The sequence below is a fragment of the Astyanax mexicanus genome, chromosome 21, assembly GCF_023375975.1.
Source record: "Astyanax mexicanus isolate ESR-SI-001 chromosome 21, AstMex3_surface, whole genome shotgun sequence".
Lineage (NCBI taxonomy): Eukaryota > Metazoa > Chordata > Actinopteri > Characiformes > Acestrorhamphidae > Astyanax > Astyanax mexicanus.
The window spans coordinates 27,710,063-27,722,364 of NC_064428.1; the positions used below are offsets into that span (position 1 = coordinate 27,710,063).

The window sequence follows — 12,302 nt, forward strand, 5'->3', positions numbered from 1 at the left end:
TTTAATGGTTTATGGCTATTTTAAAACATGTCTAAATATTTGACAAATAAAAGCAGGATCTAGTTGGAGCAGAATCTAGTTTTTCTTTATTTTTTCTTCTTTTCTTCTGCTCGTATTGGATGTTTACGTTAAATTAGTGTGATTACTTTCCTCCATGTTGTGCCGTTAATAGCAAGGCCTAAAACAGTTTGCTATATTCAGCAGTATGTCTCGTTGGGTCCTGGGTAGGTTCTCCCTCTCCTATGGTCTCCTATAGTCTCTGGGCCAGGGCTACATATTGTGTTCCCTTTGGATGGTGTTGAAGAGGCTTGCTTAGTACATTTGTGTACATACTTTTTGGTACTTGAATCTTGAAATAAAATCTACACTATAATCTACACAAATTTCTCTTCTAAAAACTGTTCATACGGGTGAGTAAAGTGCTTCTGTTTATTTACAGTAAGCTTAGATTTCCAGTATTTTTGCGCCGGTCAGCAGCAGTGCTAGTCAAGGTTAGCAGCTTTTAGAGCTAGAAAATGCTGCCTGATTAGCGCTACACTGAGAAACCCTGAGTGTAATGGTAAGCCAGGGCAATATCAGCTAGTGGTTCGTCCCATGTAGCTTGTTTTAACACGGTAAACACGCAGACTACAGTCCGATTATACTCTGCTCTGAACGGTGAAAGACCTAGCACTGCGGTTAGCGGCTAATGCTAATACTGCTTCAGCCTTGGTGCTGGAGAAACTTCACTGAAACTCCTTTTTCTTTCTTTGTCTTTACTGCAACTTACAACCTGACTGGTAAAATTCATTCATAAAGCGTACCGACGATTTTTGGGAAAATTAAAGGATTTCAAGTGCGCCTTACAGTGCAAAAAGTAGGATACCTTCCATTTTTAAGGAACTTTAGTATTTTTACTGGCATCGACTCCCTATGGGAAGATTTTTTGATGCTGCTCAATAATGCAATTAGGCTGAAGCTAAGTCGTGAATGTAGCTGTTCGTGTACCTGCTCATATATTTGCTACTTGTGTTACTGGAGGCTTCCACTAGATGGCTCCGCTTGTCACATTACACAAATAATTAACAGTGTGGATCGAGGAAGGTTAGGACGCCCTGAACAACTTTGGAAATGGAATGTTCCATCCATCAGGCTTTGCTTGAAATTAAATAATTCACATTCCTATGACACGAGCACAAGATAACACCTCGCAACTTGCCTGCCCCAAGCGGTTCCCTGAGGTAAAGCTTCATGATAAATTTACTTACTAACTGGACTAATACAGCTTCGTGTTTTTTGCTAAGTTATAAGTGTGCGCAAGTCAAACTGATTCGTTCAGAGTGCTTTTATTGTGAAATATTCACACTTTTCAAATGCCTCTCAGCCTCTCGGGTCTAATTGAGGTATTAACTTTAAGTTTTTAACCTTAAGTTTACGTACTTTCTGGTTCCAGTAATTTACTTCCTTTAGAATGGTTTATGTGATTGTAAATGCATGTTCCATTTTTATACCCCAGGCATTCTGTGCTGCAGACACAGCTCAAACATGAGCTATTACACAGTTATAGAGTAGCAAAGTCTTATTCATAAAGCTTTTATATCGAACAAGGCCTATTTTATCGCAGGCTGTGAGTTTGTAGAGTTGAAAGTAGATTGTGCAGTCCGTCCCCTTTCTCTTCTGAGAATGGTACGATCCATGCCTAGCTGGTAATTTTCCACTCTCTTTGTGCAGCAGTGGGGGAGGGGTCAGCCTTCTACCTCACCCTGCTACCTCACCCTCTGTAACTACAGATGAGGTTTAGTTTCTGCTCTTTTTATCGATATCTTGCTGATTTTGTGTGATATTTGCAGACATTTTGAGAGGCATTCTCTGTAGATTGCCCTCATGAATATACATATATTGCCTGAAGGTACTCACTGATAAATGAAACCAATTGCTCTTATGTTCCTTGTGGTGTTTTCACGTAGTTGGTGGTATAATGTTCTTGTGTGAGAATGTAGTTGGAAGCTTTAAAACCTAACAGCCTAAAGCCAGTGTGCTCCACCCAGTACCAACACAACACAAGTCCGCACTTAGGTCCTCGGTCTCTGCCGAGAGTCTTGTTTCTTTTAGTGTGTAAGATGCTTTTTTTTTGTGATAGATTGTTACTAATTACTGCATAAGAATAATGAAAGGTAGTTCTAATTCTAGTGATTCCAGTGTTTGATTAGATTCCACAAAATATAAATCACTTTTCTTTTAAACACATATTGGCATCGCATTAATACTTTTTGTCCAAATTAATGGTCATATATATTTTTTTTATCGTCTTGATCCTTCGAGTTTAATAGGTGTTTAATAAACCTTGTAGCTTGTCTTGAATGTCCTGTCTCAAGAATTTAGTGAAGGCTATGTCTATATAGTTTGAAGGGAGCTGCTAGATGGTGCTTTCACATTCTCCAGGGAAAGCTGTGATTTGCTGGACCAGACCTGGCTCTGCACAAATGTGAGCTATTAAGGCGTTATATAGCAGTAAAGCTGCCTCTGTCGGTTCTCTGTATCTAGGACCTATGACTTTTTAGGATTGGCAAAGGTGATGAGCAAAACGTCCACTTGAGTACAATGGCATTTGTCTTTTACACTTTTACTTAAAAAAATGTATAGGTCTGTATAAGTAATAACTTTATACTATAATTAATTTGATTAATTAATCTCCTGCTAATGGAACAACTCATGCCAAGACATTGCTCAAAGTTTACTCAAGTTTTTGACTGTCAGAAATATAAGAATATATTTTGATTAACGTGACAACTTCTAACAATACACCTTTTTTAATACTGATTGTAGAGTTGGTACTAATAGTCAAGGCCTAGAAACATCACCACATTTGGTTTGGTGGTATGCCTATAAAGGTTGGGTTTTGCGTTTTGTTCCTCAAGGGCTATAGACTTTTGTGAGCCTTGGTCAGGGGAGAGATTGTGAGATTGAGAGTGTGTGTGAGATTTGGGCTCATTTGGAAAAGGAATGGGGGAAAACCTGCAGTTTTCTTTTTGGTCTTTATTTCCTTCAGTACAATCATTTGATTAGCTAGTTATGTAGGTCATTAGTTTTATTTTGGGGGAAGTAGAAAGAAGAAAGCATTGGTGTTATTGGACAGAATACATTCACTCCAATGTATTTCAATGTTGTGCATTTTTATCTTTTTTGAAAGGTTTATTAAATCAAATTTATTTGCCTTAATTTTGTTAAGGACATTTTGTAGGAGCTTGTGTAACGACCACTGTTTGGTCAGTAAATGAGTCTCAGACCAGTGCTGCTTTCCACTCTGTTTATTCTGAAACAGATTAAATCAAATAATCCTTCACGTCTTGCAATGAACGGCTGCAGGTATAGCACACATCCATCTCAGAGCTCTCACTCGTCTGAGTGTTCTCTTTTTAAAACAGTATTTTAACATAACATGTACGTGATCGTATAGCTTGTTTTTCTCATAAAAACATATTCAAAAATTTACAGAGGAAAGCATTTTTTTTATCTTATAGCACAACAGCATTAGAAAAATTAATTAATTAATAACATATTTAGAAATATTTAAAGAACATCTTTGGAGGGAAAGTCTAGGGAGCAACATACCTGAAACAGATTAAATCAAATAATCCTTCACGTCTTGCAATGAACGGCTGCAGGTATAGCACACTGAGGTTGTAGAAAGTAAAATAAGATAAAAAGGGATTAGCTTAATTCACATTTTACTTTAGAGACATGAGTTATATAATGCGGCCCGCACGTGCGGAGCACATGTCTAGACTAAACTCGATAAAGTTAACATTTCTTATCAAAACTTAATAATAAATAGAGCACTAGATATTTTTATAAAGTTATAGAACAGTGTTTTTAAAGTTTTTAACTAGATAAAGATTAGAAAATATATAATTTAGAGAGAAACTGCAGCAGCTACGAACCATCCATCTCAGAGCTCTCACTCGTCTGATGGAGGTACGGCAGCAGCAGAGGGACACAGCCTGCAGGGACGTCAAAGCAAGAAATGAAAAGCTCCCAAAAATATATTTAACCTTTTTTACAAAAATATAAACTTTCACAAAAAAATGAACTTTTTAGACTTTTTTACCCATTTTTATAATAGTAGAGCAATTTTGGTGAAACTCATTAATTATATTATCTGGTAATTCTAACTCTGTTACACCCTCCCCCACTGAATTTCACCAAAATGAACACACATATTGCTTGGGCACTCAGATACAAAAATCACACACTAAATTTTCATTTTCCTTGGACACAGGTAATTCACAATTCTCCAACTTAAAAGAGTATCCCAACCAGGGATGAAAAGGGAAAGAGAATGGCGCCAATTCTCCACCATTTTCTGGAAGCAGGATGCAGCCTACATCCCACAGTAACCCTGTTCCACAATAAGTTACACTCTGAGCCAAAACAAAAAAAGAAAGAGAAGAAAAAAAAAAAAAAAAGGTTGAGCTAACCCAGAATAGTTTGCAATGTTATTAGAACAGAATAAAATAAAAAAACTTTTTTTTAAGGTGCCTTCTTGACCTTCCTAGAACTGTAAAACATTAGAACTGACTCATTTGAATACTTGAAAAACTGACTTAGCAAACTTATCAATGGCTTTATAACTTTTTCTGTCAGTTACCTGCTTCGACATAGTGTAAATCAAGCGATCAACTGGCTTAACTATGCGACCCACACGTGACCTAACCTCATGTACAGAACTTGAACTAACAGTTTGTGTTGGAGGTTCACTAGTGCGTGCATGTACATGGTTTTCAGATGTGGCTAAATCAGATCTGGTGTCATCACTGAGCTGGTCTACATTTTCTGAGTGAAAAGTCTGTCCTGTGTGTGCCTGACTTGGGACTGGGGACTGTACAGTTTGTGGGGCTTCAACATTTTCAATGCTGCTCACATTATCCTCACTACAAGGCAAACTAGATACCCAGTCTTGAATTCTTGTGCACGTTTCTTCAGAAATGTCTGTTCTGGGCAGACTTTCATCCACGTCAGAGATGTCATGTGACACACTTGATTGGGATTCAGCAAAGGAGGCATCTGACACTGCATCCATGTCCAAGGGAAGAAAATTTGCAAGCATCAGCAAGTTACGATGAACAACTCTGTCCTGACCTGTTACAGGATTATGGATTCTGTATGTGTGAGTTGACTCGTTCACACCGACAACAGTGTAGACTGTGGACTCCCATCTGTCTGCAGTTTTTCGCTTTCCTCTCTCTCTCTTATTTGCGACCAAAACTCTGTCACCAACTGTGATTTGTGAACCCTTCACACGACGGTTGTAGATCTGCTCTTGACGACGCTGTTCTTTGTCAGCATGTTGTTGAGCTACCAGCATTGCGTCTTTAAGGTCTTTTGTCAGAGACTTGACGTAAGGATCATAACTGCCAATCTCAGGGTCTTTCAAGATGTTTTTGAACATCAAATCAATGGGAAGGCGTGGAACCCTACCGAACATCAAGAAGAAAGGAGGGTAGCCTGTTGTCTCGTGCACTGTGCAGTTGTACATGAACGTCAAAGTTTGCAGCTGTTGTGGCCAATTTCTCTTAGCGTCAGGGGTAAGAGCGCGAATCATATTTCCCAAGGTTCTATTAAACCGTTCAACACTGCCATTACCCATTGGGTGGTAAGGAGTTGTGTGGGACTTTCTGACTCCAGCGATCTTAAGCAACTCACTGATCAACTGACTCTCAAATGAAGCTCCTTGGTCAGAATGAATTCTCTCTGGGAATCCATATATACAGAAATACTTGTCCCATAACTGCTTAGCTACCTGCTTTGCAGATTGGTCTTTACATGGAAATGAGTGCGATAACCTGGTAAAATGGTCTGTGACCACAAGTACATCAACAGACCTATTGTTGCGGTCTTCCGCACACCAGAAATCAATGCATACGATCTCAAGAGGTGACGTAGTTTTGATACTCTCTAACGGGGCTCTACCCTCAGGATCAGCAGATTTACCAATGACGCATCTAGGACAGTGTCTGACATATTCACGCACATCCCTGTCAATATGGGGCCAAAAGAATCTCTGACGAGCTATTGCTAAGGTCCTAAATTGCCCTTGATGCCCTGCACAGTCATGGACGCCTTTTAAGACTTCTTGTTTGAAAGAGTCAGGGACAATAAATTGGTGTCTTTTCTTCTTTGAGATTTGATCTTTGCATACTCGATACAGAATGCCACTGCAAGTGACCAATTTATCCCAGTGTTTTAAGTACCTTAGAACCATTAAAGACTCTCTGGCCTTTTCTCGTCTTGATGGTCTCCGTCCTCTGACCACATAGTTCAGCACTCTCGACAACACAGGATCTGTCATTTGGGCCTCACGCAGCTCTCTCTCTGAATAAGGGATGATATCAGCATCAGATGAAATCATCTGGGGTAAGTGATCCAACACGTCTGTAGCACGCACTCTAGCTCCAGAGTCCCATACACTGTGTGTCTCTAGAATAGCCGACACTTCCTCTCTAGAAAGAGAATGATTCTTGTGGCACACTGGTGCACACGTTTTCTGTCCCAAACTTGTGAAATGATCTGTAGGGCAGCTTGAACACCTGAAAGCATTCTGAACTGAATCGTTAGAGACAGGAACAGTTTCTCTAAGCAGTTCATCATAGGAGTCTTTCAAGATCCGCTTGCCGATGGTCTGTTTAACAAATGGCTTGCGACTGAGTGCATCTGCAACAATGTTTCTAGGGCCAGGAATGTACTTGATATCAAACTCATATGAAGCCAACTTTGCAACCCATCTCTGTTCACATGAATCAAGTTTAGGTTTGGTCATGATATGGGTAAGCGGGTTGTTGTCCGTCCACACTGTGAATACATGACCTTTCAACCAGTGGCTAAATTTGTCGCACACAGCCCACTTTAGCGCAAGAAACTCGAGACGATGTGCAGGATACTTCTTCTGAGCACGCGTGAGTGATTTGCTCGCAAAAGCAATGGGTCTGGCTCTACTTTGGCCTTCTTGAACTTGTGAGAGAACAGCACCTAAACCATCTAGCGAAGCGTCTGTGGACAGAATAAAGGGTCTAGTAAAATCAGGATGCGCTAACACGACACAGGTCAGCAAAGAGGACTTAAGTGCATCGAATGCTTGTTGATGAGCTGATGTCCAGTCACTTGGAGACAACTTTCGGTGCTGGGTGCGAACTTTTGCACAGGGTCTACCCCTACGCTTTTGCTTCTGGCCTGCTACCAACTCAAACAGAGGCTTTGCAGTGGCTGAATAACTTGGTATGAAGTGTTGATAGAAGTTAACCATGCCCAGAAATGATCTAATACGAGATGGAGAGGGAGTGACACCGTCTTGCTCCATTAAGTCTTTGGTGCACATCTGGCTGATAGCATCTATCTTGCTGGAGTCTGTAGACACTCCTGATTCATCCACAATATGGCCAAGAAACTTAACTGACCGCCTGAGGAACCAACACTTTTTAGGTGCTAACTTCAGGTTGTGCAAACGCAAGCGACTGAAAACTAGCTCTAAGCGTTCTAAAGCCAGTGCTTCTGTTGGTGCGTACACCAAAAGATCATCAAGGTAGCACAAGAGACTTAGGAAATTCTGGTCACCGAATATGCTCGTCATCATTCTCATGAAGCTGCCAGGACTATTAGAAAGACCTTGCGGAAGTCTGTTATATTCATATAGCCCTATCGGTGTCGTGAATGCAGAGTACTTTCGGTCATCCTCATGGAGAGGCATGTTGTAAAAACCAGATGTCAGATCCATTGTACTGAACAGTGCATTTCCTCCAAGAGCGGCCAGGCAATCAGCCTGATGAGGCAGTGGATGTGCATCTTTCAGTGTCCGCTTGTTTAGCCATCTGAAGTCAGTGCACACTCTTAAGTCGCCATTCTTTTTCCAGACAAGAACAAGTGGCGAGGCATACTCACTGGTAGACTTTCTGATTATTTCCCTCTCTTCCATCTCATCCAAGACACGTTTTAGCTTCTGATACTCAGCAGGAGGCACCCTGCGAAATGGTAGCCGAAATGGCTTGTCGTCAACAAGGTGGATTCTGTGGACAAACCCTTTGGCTTCACCACAGTCAAGATGATGACGAGAGAAAATGTCCTCATACTTGAGAACTAAGTCTGCTAGTTTGTCTTTCCATGTTTCAGAAACATCACACGACTCTAAATCAAGATCGCTCAGGCCCGCAAGCTTCAGTTTTTCTTTCACATCTGCTGTGTTACTCTCATGGGATCTGGAAATGTCAGAGCCTTTGGGAACATTCTGACCATGGCTAGTAATCTGGACTTTGCTACACAGTGATTCTGGACGTTTCATGTCTTCAAGAGCTAAACATGTGAAAACATCTGCAAGTTTGGCATTTCTCCTTATAGTAATAGGATTGGAAGATGCATTCAGCACTTTTAATGGGATCCATTTATCTCCCCATAAAGGTGTCACAACCCGGGCAACCATCAAACCTCTGGGAGCAGCACGTGAGGAGGTGGGTTCCACGATAACAGTACTGCCAGGCGATACTACAGTTTTTCCAGGTAGCTTAGCCCACAACAGATATTCAGTACCAGCATCTAAAGTGACAGCTGTGTTGCATTTTGCTGTACCAACTTTGTCAGGAGCGTCACCACTGGTCCAGCGACTAAGACCAGCAAGAAGAGACAAGAACTGCTCAGATTCATGACAGTCTGAGGTGGGAGTAGAAATCACCTTCCAGTAGTGACTGTTTTGTTTCAGATGACTAAGAACATGCTTAATAACATTAGTGCCAATAATTAGATCATCTGATTGATTTTGGACTACAAGAGCAGGAACAGAAATATTGCAGCCATAAATCTCCATGGTGAGCTCTATTGTAGACTTTGGCTTCACACGGCTACCTCCACATCCAATGAGTATTACATCAGTGTCTGACCGACTTGTTTCAGTCACGGCTCCAGCTTCAACAAGCTTCAGTTCTGCTGCTTCACTGAGCGTACACGCCATGGATCCGCTGTCTAGCATAGCTTTGAGTGGCACTTTGTTTTCGACCATTACTGAAGTATAAAACAGACTGTCACTGCTCCTAATCTTTTGTGTGTTCTGAAAAACAGTTTGTTCTGATCCATCTTGAGCATCAAATTCATATTGGGAGTGTTCCATCTGACCTGGGCATCCTCCCTCCATACACAGGTCTGTTAGTTTTCCTGCACATTGCTCTGCTGGGACAGTTTGGCTGTACATGAGCTTTTAGTGTGGCCTGGAGAGAAACAGCGAAAACATAACTTCGCTGAGAAACAGTGCGATTTAGTACTATGACCGTTCTCACCGCACACGCTGCAAGTTGTGATGTTGCGCCAGCTCCTTCTTCTACCCTCATGATGGTTAGATGTCACTGCATTCTTTTTCTGGACTTTTTCCAAGACCTGTTCAAGCATTGTCATCATGCGACTTAACATGGCATCACTCTGACTGGCATGTTGTTGGGACATCACAATTGTTTCGCTAGTGTTAGGGACATTATTGCTGCATTTGGACACTGTCTGTCCATTTACAGTCACATCACTGTCTTTCACATGAGCAGCAGTTGCATTGTGTCGTAAATGTACAGCACCTGATGCACTAGTCATAGATCTCTTTTCACGCTGGTATTCATCAATTCTTTCTTGAATCTGTTTTGCACTCCACTCGTGAATCGGCTTGCATTTGAACACATAAGCTAACTCAGGGTCTGGACAGTGCTTAACAAACATTCTGGTTACCTCCTCTGTCATGTTTTCCATGTGTCTGCCTTGACGACGAAGGCCCTCATCAGCGAGGTCTGCTGCTTTGTTGACACGTATCCAGTAATCAACAGGATTTTCTTTGTGTCTTGGAAGTGTAGAATAAAAGTCTGCAAGTGGCAGGCATGACGATGTCTTACTAAAATACTGCAGCAGTATGTTGTAGATTGCATCTGGATTTTCTCTGGCATTAAGTGTGGGATCGCTTCTCAAGCCTATTCGAACTACATCTCTAGCCCTACCCATCAACCTACAGAGTACTTCATCTGACTGTTCAGCTATTGTGTAATTCTGTTTTCTGACATAGGACTTCATCATGTCAATCCACTCTGTAACTGAGCATTTGTCTGAATCATCACCCCGGAAAATGACTGGTTCCCTATTAGGACTGACACTCACATTTATAAATGGCGTTTCACCACCACTAGGTCTGTCTTGCTGTACAGTGCATTGGTTCGTATTGCAATTTACTGAACCCTGTGAAGCTAGTTTTTCAATGATAGCATCACCAATCTGTGAACCCATTTGACTAATCATTTCACTCAGCTGTTGTACTGGATTTACATGAGCAAAAGGTGTAGAGTGACTTGGCCCACCCTGTGCAAACTGCCCCACAGTAGATTCAACTGAATCCTGACCCAACCCTGAATCACCATTACTCTCAGTTAGCACAGAAGTACCTAAATATTTCTCATTAAATTTAGGTGTCACAGGCACAGACATAAAACCTCTACCCCTTCCAAAACTCAAATTGTGATCCATATCAACAGAATACATAGACTTACTTGCAATTTTAGCTCTGAATTCAGTAAACGTTAAAACTTACACAAATCAGGTGAAAGAGAGAAAAAAACAAAAAAAATGCACACTTTAATAACGATTCAGCAGTCCCCTGTACCTGACTAATGCTTTAAAAGCATTGCAAAGAGCTCCGCAGCGCTGAAAGGGTGCGATCTCACTGTCCGCGCGCTGAAGGAGTTTCGGAAACACACCAGCACACCCGCGCTGATTTCGGCAGCACACCCGCGCAGAGTCTCCGCAGCACAACAGCACTTTCGTGCTGAATTCGGTAGCACAGCCGCGCTGAATCTCCGCAGCACTCCCGCGCTGAATCTTCGCAGCACAACAGCACTTTCGCGCTGAATCTCCGCAGCACTCCCTCGCTGAGTCTCCGCAGCACAACAACACTCCTGCGCTGAATTCCGCAGCACACCCACGGCGATCTGCATCAAGCTGACCAGGAATCACGGAGTCGACGGCACCACTGTAACGACCACTGTTTGGTCAGTAAATGAGTCTCAGACCAGTGCTGCTTTCCACTCTGTTTATTCTGAAACAGATTAAATCAAATAATCCTTCACGTCTTGCAATGAACGGCTGCAGGTATAGCACACATCCATCTCAGAGCTCTCACTCGTCTGAGTGTTCTCTTTTTAAAACAGTATTTTAACATAACATGTACGTGATCGTATAGCTTGTTTTTCTCATAAAAACATATTCAAAAATTTACAGAGGAAAGCATTTTTTTTATCTTATAGCACAACAGCATTAGAAAAATTAATTAATTAATAACATATTTAGAAATATTTAAAGAACATCTTTGGAGGGAAAGTCTAGGGAGCAACATACCTGAAACAGATTAAATCAAATAATCCTTCACGTCTTGCAATGAACGGCTGCAGGTATAGCACACTGAGGTTGTAGAAAGTAAAATAAGATAAAAAGGGATTAGCTTAATTCACATTTTACTTTAGAGACATGAGTTATATAATGCGGCCCGCACGTGCGGAGCACATGTCTAGACTAAACTCGATAAAGTTAACATTTCTTATCAAAACTTAATAATAAATAGAGCACTAGATATTTTTATAAAGTTATAGAACAGTGTTTTTAAAGTTTTTAACTAGATAAAGATTAGAAAATATATAATTTAGAGAGAAACTGCAGCAGCTACGAACCATCCATCTCAGAGCTCTCACTCGTCTGATGGAGGTACGGCAGCAGCAGAGGGACACAGCCTGCAGGGACGTCAAAGCAAGAAATGAAAAGCTCCCAAAAATATATTTAACCTTTTTTACAAAAATATAAACTTTCACAAAAAAATGAACTTTTTAGACTTTTTTACCCATTTTTATAATAGTAGAGCAATTTTGGTGAAACTCATTAATTATATTATCTGGTAATTCTAACTCTGTTACACCTGCATTGAGATGATTTATATGAACACATTTCTGCAGTTATCTAATTATTCAAAAAGTCACGTAAACGGCTTACTCTGATTTCTTATATCAAAAAATAAAAATCTAATTGATGGCTGGATTTTAGCTTAGTAATGGTATTTCCTGGTGCATGTGTTTCCTTATCCGAAGTATTCTTCTATTTGTATGATTGCACATACGTGAAAACTGAACCAGTTGCACATTAAATAATTAAGCAGGGTTTAACACTGACCCTTGAGGGATGCAGTCAAAACACTTTCGGAGCGACCCTGAAACTGAAGGATTTAAATCTTCCTCTTCAATCTAATATACGTTCATATTGTGGCTTGACGTGTT

At 40.9% G+C, this 12,302-nt stretch overlaps 1 protein-coding gene and 1 long non-coding RNA gene across 8 annotated transcripts in view; one reads left to right on the forward strand and one right to left on the reverse strand.

The window, feature by feature from the left end:
* Positions 1–12,302, forward strand: part of LOC103044847 (activating transcription factor 7 interacting protein) — a 64,968-nt gene that overhangs the window by 38,746 nt on the left and 13,920 nt on the right. The window lies entirely within an intron of this gene.
* Positions 3,273–11,946, reverse strand: LOC125785579 (uncharacterized). The gene is made up of 2 exons (XR_007427926.1): positions 10,646–11,946; positions 3,273–3,980 (listed from the first exon to the last, which is right to left on the reverse strand). It is a non-coding gene; the product is annotated as an uncharacterized LOC125785579 (long non-coding RNA).